Source organism: Apium graveolens, chromosome 9 (genome assembly GCF_009905375.1).
Source record: "Apium graveolens cultivar Ventura chromosome 9, ASM990537v1, whole genome shotgun sequence".
NCBI lineage: Eukaryota > Viridiplantae > Streptophyta > Magnoliopsida > Apiales > Apiaceae > Apium > Apium graveolens.
The window spans coordinates 232,414,572-232,422,003 of NC_133655.1; the positions used below are offsets into that span (position 1 = coordinate 232,414,572).

General features: G+C 39.5%; 1 non-coding gene across 1 annotated transcript; it reads right to left on the reverse strand.

Annotated features, from left to right (window-relative positions):
• Positions 1-2,890: 2,890 nt before the first annotated feature.
• Positions 2,891-2,997, reverse strand: LOC141688389 (small nucleolar RNA R71). Its single transcript, XR_012561833.1, has one exon. It is a non-coding gene; the product is annotated as a small nucleolar RNA R71 (small nucleolar RNA).
• Positions 2,998-7,432: the final 4,435 nt, after the last annotated feature.

A 7,432-nucleotide genomic window follows, 5' to 3' on the forward strand; every position in this document is an offset into this window, starting at 1 on the left:
ACAACCACCGAGTATTCTACGTTCCCGGTGTCCAGCATGAACAGGTGTGCCCGTGCATGGAACGCTTTTATATGTGTTAATATCATGCCATCTTCGCAGGTGCATGAGGTTACTGTGGAGTGTGCACGGCTGTTATGGGGCATTCTACAGGGTGATTATATAGATGTGGGGATGGTTATCTTTCAGGGGATTCTGAAGTTCTTGAGGGGGAGCACTACGGGGTCTATTCTGTATGCGTCCGTGGTGACAAAGCTGTGCGTGGCAGTTGGTGTGCATTGGCCCGCACATGAGCAATTGCAGATTCTGAGTGCTCCGATCGATAGCACTACTTTGGCTATGATGCAGGAATGGGATGGATACAAGCCCAATCTGAAGGGGCTTGGGTATTCTTTTGACCACTTACCTGGTGGGAGGCCAGCTGCGAATCAGGCGAGCAGGACTGCATGGAGATCTTAGTTAGGTAATGAAGGAGGACCATCGTAGCAGTGGAGTGGACATGAGAGCTGGTTTGAGTTTGACGCAGTATAGGCGTCTTGCGAGGAGGATGGATGCGATGCACGACATCAATAGTCGTTTTGCACACGATTTCACCCAGGCACTTTAGACTGCATTTAGAACCACCGGTGTTAATATTCAGTGGCCAGTATTTGGTGAGGACTCTTTGTATCCACCTCCTGACACACCTGACACTCCACCCCTTGAGGGTGTGGATTCTGATTCAGAGTAGGTATGCCTGATTCCTTACTATTACCTTCACTGAGGATAGTGAATATTTTAAGTTTGGGGGTAGTAGTTAAAGGGATATGTTTGTGTGAGTCTCATATAGTTGCATGTTCATGATAGTTTAGTTCATATAGTTTGCATATTTTGCCATGTAGTTTTTTTTTTATTTTGGTATTTTTATGATATTAACATTATTATGGTGCTAATTTGGTGTCCAGGTGGTGTTGGAATAAAAGCTCGGGAAAGCCGGCTCGAAGCAGCAAGATTTAAGAAGATATCTGAGTTTTTCCCAGAAGGACGGCACGCCCGCGCTGTGATAGTGCGCGGCCACACCGGGGTTCCGGAAATATAGCGCGCCCGCGCTGTTATAGCGCGCGCCCGCGCCGAGGCCGAATTTCAGAATCCTGTTTCTATTACAATTCTAAAAGGGAAGGCTTCCAGATTGTTGAGGGATTCTATATAAATAACTTTAGGTCGTTTTTAATAATATATCAAGTCAGAGACTTACCAGAGCGCAAGGAGAAGATGACAAGAGACCTTTAACATAATTCCACAAAGGCGAAGATGATCTAGTTTATTCTTGTGAATCTTTGTTTTGAGTTATAACTTGGATGCTTGTTTCTTGTTTTGCTGAACCTATACTCTAGTTTGTACTTGGTTTATTTATTCGTATAAAGACTACGTTTGCTATATCATATTTTCATCGAAACCCACGTTGATGATGAGTCCGATTATGGGCTAATCGTTATCGTAGGGTTCTAGCAGATTTATTTATGGATTTCCTTAGTTAAATTGTTTGATGCCTTAGTATGTGGTGATTGTATGTTATCCTAGTATTGGTTGTGCATATTCGTCTTATGAGCGCCGTGAACTTATAAAATAGTGTGTTAATTCTTAATGAAGCGAAAGTGAATTCAAGGATTTAGAACTTGCCATGCTAGCATAGGTTCATGTTTTTGTCATGCATGATTCGTAGGTAATTTTAACCATCTTACTTGCCCTATGTAATCAAGATAGATAACTTGTGCTTAAACCGTTATGTTGTCAAATTCTATAGATATACGGGGTCTCAATATAATTGGTGTCTATTCAGCTTCTATCTCTTTTGTGGATGTCTGGTAGAATGGTACTCGTGCAACGAAAGTTGGCGTTTATCAGTTTCGTGTTATCTGATTAGTGTCATCATCATTGCATGTTAAGGTTAAGAATAATAAGGCTATTGAATGAAGTATTTAATGAAGTTAGAATCTCATTTTTGTCATATATATTAATTTAGTCAATCTTATTCTCGTAATAATAATTGTTAGCGTAATTCTTAGTTATAAACAATCTTAATTTGTTATAGTCTCAACATTGGATAATAATCATACATTGTTGGTTAGGTGCGTAAATTAAATAGTAACCAATACAGTCTCTGTGGGAATGAACTAGAAAAGATTCTATACTACTTGTGAACTCGTATACTTGCGTGTATTATTAGCGCGTGTTTAGCGACTCACGAGTTTTTGGCGCCGCTGCCGGGGACTGCAGTCTTAATTTATAATTTATGTGCTTTCCATCAGTGGTCGTTGAAGTTCATTGACTCAGACATTGTTACTTATTTGTTCCTTGATTTGTTCAGGTACTCTAACGGGGGTGTATGCATACGCATTCGCGTACTCGTAAGAGAACACTGGATAAAGTCGAGGAAGAACTTGTGACAGTTCATAGGGAAGTTTTTGAGGATAAAGAGAAGCTAGAGGAAGAAGAGAAAGTTGAAGAGCCAATTGTAGTAGCTACGGGTGATCAAGCTGAAAATCTGAAGGCTTTGATGGACTATTCTAAGCCTAAGATTAATGACATTCAGTCTAGCATCATCAGACCAGCCATCAGGGCTAACACTTTTGAGATCAATTTAAGCACGATCCAGATGATACAGAACTCAGTTCAGTTCGGGGGTTCTCCAACTGAAGACCCCAACATTGCACATCAGGGATTTCATCGAGATCTGCGACACTTGTAAGTTCAATGATGTGACTGAAGATGCTATCAAGCTACGTCTCTTCCCATTCTCTCTCAGGGAAAAGGCTAAGTGCTGGTTACACTCTCTACCAGCAGGGTCTATCACCACTTGGGAATATCTTGCTCAAAAGTTTCTCACTGAATTCTTCCCCTGGCGCAGACTGCCGCAATCAGGAATGCTCTTGCTCAGTTCGCTCAACAAACTGGAGAATCTCTGTGTGAGGCTTGGGATCGATATAAGGAGATACTAAGGAAGTGCCCACACCATGGCATGCCTGATTGGATGATTATCAACTGTTTCTACAATGGATTGGGTCCTACTTCTAGACCCATGCTTGATACAACATTAGGAGGAGCCTTGTGGGCTAAGAGCTACGATGAAGCTTATGAACTTATTGAACTGATGGCTGCTAATGAGTACCAGAATCGTTACCAGAGACTGACTCAGGGAAAGGTAGCAGGAATTCTGGAGTTGGACACAGCAATTGCTATCGTTGCCCAACTAAAAGCTTTGATGATGAAGGTGGACACTTTGGCTAATTATGGAGTTAATCAAAATGCTAGTGTTTGTGAGCTTTGTGTTGGTGCCCATGAAACTGATCAGTGCGCAATCTCTAGTGAATCAGCTCAGTCTGTGAGCAACTTCCAGCGATCGCAGCAATCAGTGCCAGCCACCTATCATGCTAATAACCGTAATCAACCTAATTTTAGTTGGAGCAACGCTCAGAATGCGGTTCAACAGCATTTTCAGCAATATCCAGCTAAGCAGTACAACCTCCTGGATTTCAGCAACCGCAGTATGCACCGAGACAATAAACCAGCTGCAACAAGCTAATAAAACATCTGAATTAGAGGAGTTGAAGCTTATGTGCAAGAGTCAAGTTGTTTCTATCAAGACCTTGGAAAATCAAATTGGGCAAATTGCCAGTGCCTTGCTAAATCGTCAACCTGGTACATTGCCTAGTGACACTGAAGTGCCATGAAAGAGAGAATCCAAGGAGCAAGTAAAGGCAATTACCTTAAGGTCTGGGAAGGTTGCGAATCCCGAACAAACTCAAGAGTTAACTGAAGAAACTGGGGCTGAGAAAGAAGCAAAACAGCAGGATAAATAAGTGGAACCAAGGAAGACTACTGTTGAGCACACTCCGCCTGAGGGTAATACAAGGGAGAAACAAATCTATCCTCCACCGCCTTTTCCTAAGAGTCTGTAGAAGAAAAAGCTGGACAAGCACTTTGAGAAGTTTCTAGAGGTGTTCAAGAAACTTCATATCAACATACCTTTCACTGAGGCTCTCGAGCAGATGCCTAATTATGTAAAGTTTATGAAAGGTATTCTCTCTCGGAAGGTGAAGCTAGATGATTTAGAGATTGTCGCTCTCACGGAGGAATGCAGTGTTGTGCTGCAGCAGAAGTTGCCTCCAAAGCTTAAAGATCCAGGAAGCTTCACTATTCCATGTAATATTGGAAAAGTGTCTTTTGACAGATGCTTATGTGGTTTGAGAGCTAGCATCAATCTGATTCCTTTGTCAATTTTCAAGCAGTTGGATCTACCTGATCCTAAAAAACTTATATGACCTTACAGTTGGTCGACCGTTCTATTACATATCCGCGAGGTATTGTGGAGGATGTCCTGGTCAAGGTTGATAAACTCATCTTTCCAGCTGATTTTGTAATTCTTGATTTCGAAGAGGATAAGAAGATTCACATAATCTTGGGAAGAACTTTCTTGGCCACTGGCTGGACCTTGATAGATGTGCAGAAGGGTGAGCTTAAAATACGAGTGCTGGATCAGGATGTGACTTTTAATGTGTTCAATACTATGAAATTTCCTACTAATAATGAGGAGTGCTTAAAAGTGGAGTTGGTCGATTCGGTGGTCACATCAGAACTTGATCAATTGCTAAGGTCTGATGCCTTAGAAAAAACCTTATTGGGGAATTCAGATAGTGAAGATGACGAAGGTGAAGAGCAATTGCAGTATTTAAATGCTTCTCCCTGGAAGAGGAAGATTGATATGCCTTTTAAATTTCTTAGAATGGTGGATTGAACAAAGCTCCTAAACGCCTCAAGCCTTCTATTGAGGAAGTTCCCTCTCTTGAGTTTAAGCCTTTACCTGAGCATTTGAGGTATGCTTTTTTAGGTGATGCATATATTCTGCCTGTTATTATCGCATCTGACCTTTCAGGTAGTGATGAGGAAAAGCTTTTGAGGATTCTGAGAGAGTTCAAATCGGAAATTGGGTGGACTATAGCAGATGTCGAGGGGATCAGCCCTTCTTACTGTATGCATAAAATTCTGCTAGAGGAAGGTAGCAAGCCTATAGTCGAGCAGCAAAAAACACTTAATCCTATCATGAAGGAAGTAGTGAAGAAGGAAATTCTGAAGTGGCTAGATGCAGGGAGCATCTATCCTATCTCTGACAGTTCATGTTAGGGGTGTACACGAATCGGGTTGGGTGGGTTAAGGTAATTTAGCAACCCAACCCAATTAATTCGGGTTTTCAAAATTTCAACCCAAACCGAACCGTTTAAATTTATAAACCAAACCAATTTGTAGTACTTCGGTTTGATCGGTTTAGTAAATATTCAAAAATAATATTAATAATTATAGGATAAAGCATAAAGTCACAAATTCTTAAACACTTGAAAATAATTCAACAAAATATTACAATCATCCATGTCAGATATGACTTAAATTTCCAAAAGAGAGTGATAATACAATACTTAATCTTTAAACATTCTTTAAACATTAAACTCGATAAAAGAAAATAGTGGCATATTCTTTAAATATTGAGAACGGATGTTATAAACTACAGATCAATGAGCCATCAATTAGGGCTGAACATATTCATAGTTATAAAATTAACAGATTAACATGTAATTATATTTTTAATCGAGTTGGGTTGGATCGGTTTAAAAATATCGAAACCCATATACAACCCAATTAAATCGGGTTGACATTTTTTCAACCCAAATATATATCGGGTTGGAAAAAATCCGTTTAGATCGGCCGAAATAAGGTCGGTTCGGATCGGTTTGGTCGGTTTGATCGGGTTGTGTACACCCCTAGTTCATGGGTAAGCTCGGTTCAATGTGTACCAAAGAAAGGTGGAATTACTGTGGTAGCAAATGAGAAAAATCAACTTATTCCTACAAGGACAGTGTAATAACCCCAATTTTTGAAAATTTTTGAAACCTGGATGAATAGTAACTTTTGCTGACAATGCTGATTAAGAAAAATTATCAGACCACGATATATAGGAGTACTGTTATGGAAATTCTAAGATCGTATTAGTATTCCATAAAGAAAATAAGTGTATGTAAAAGCCGTCGGATTTCGAAAACGAGCACTTTTATTTTTCCCCGAGATTTCCACCAGACATTAAGGAATTTAAGGAATTAATATTAAGATGAAGGATTTTAAATTCAAGGATTATAAAGGAGAATTAATTTAGGTATTAAAAATACCAAGAAGATTTTATCAATAAAACCATTAAGGTATTTAACTAAACGATCAACGAGATTGAGTGATAACCGGACAAAGAAATGAATAACGACTCTTGTAAATACCTTTGCAAGTGGCAAGGCAAGTGGATGGTTGATCAAACAAGAAACCAAGTGATAGTTAGGAAGGAATGGCTAGTTAATTATCTAGTTAACCAGGGATGATCTCATCTCACCACAAATCACCAACACATGGCAAATGGTGAGATCATCTTCCACTAACTCCTTTGTTTATTATTAACCTAGCAAAATATCAAGACAACCCATCATTATCCACCACATTATTCCACCAACACAAGAAAGCAAAAGCATTTCCTCCCCCATTTCCATTGCTCTCGGCCAAAACAGAACCAGCACATTAAAACTGTTGTATCTCCTTCATTTCTCACTCAAATGTTGTGTTCTATAGCTCGTTGGAAAGGTATTGGGATGGCCTACAACTCTTGTTCACAAGTCTCGTCCAAATAAGCATGGTAAGTGCCTCATTTTTACAGTTATTTCAATCGCACTTTTAAAAATTTCAAAGCCTAACTTTGTGTCCATGATTTCTTTGGAAAGATCAAGCTTGTAGGAGGCTCCCTAAGGCTTCCTAGCAACTTAACACCTCCCAAGGAAGGTATATAATTCAAACCCTAGCCTTTACTTTATTTGTTAGTAAGTTTAATGGTTGGTTTTGTGAAATGAGAAGCATGGATTGTGATTATTAGTAGTTTGGTTTGATTTTGGAAGTGTTTTGGTAATTGAAGCTTAATTATAGTTCATAGGTCTTGATTGTGGTTGTTTGAGTTGAAAAACTTGGAGGTTATGGACTGATGTGGTATGGTTTAGGTGAAGTTTTGTTGTATTGATGGTTATGAGTTGGTTGGTGGTTAATTGGAGTAGTTTAAACATTGTTAATCGCGTAAACATAGCCGTCGTAATGCCCATTTTTATTCAACTGCTTGTTCTTAGTGTTCAGGAAAGAAAAATCAACAAATAATATGTAACATTGCCATGTTTAGCTAGATCATGTCATAAGCTTCGTTTTGATATGTGGATCGCTTGGTTCCGATACGGTTTAGGAGAAACGACCATTTTAAGTAACGGCATTTCACGAACGAACCTTTACCCCTTGCTTTACTTTGAGACCTTGTTTAAGGCCCCTAAAAGACTAATTGGATTACGAAACAATTATGTAAGGTGGATTAGGAAGTTGGTAAAGTACG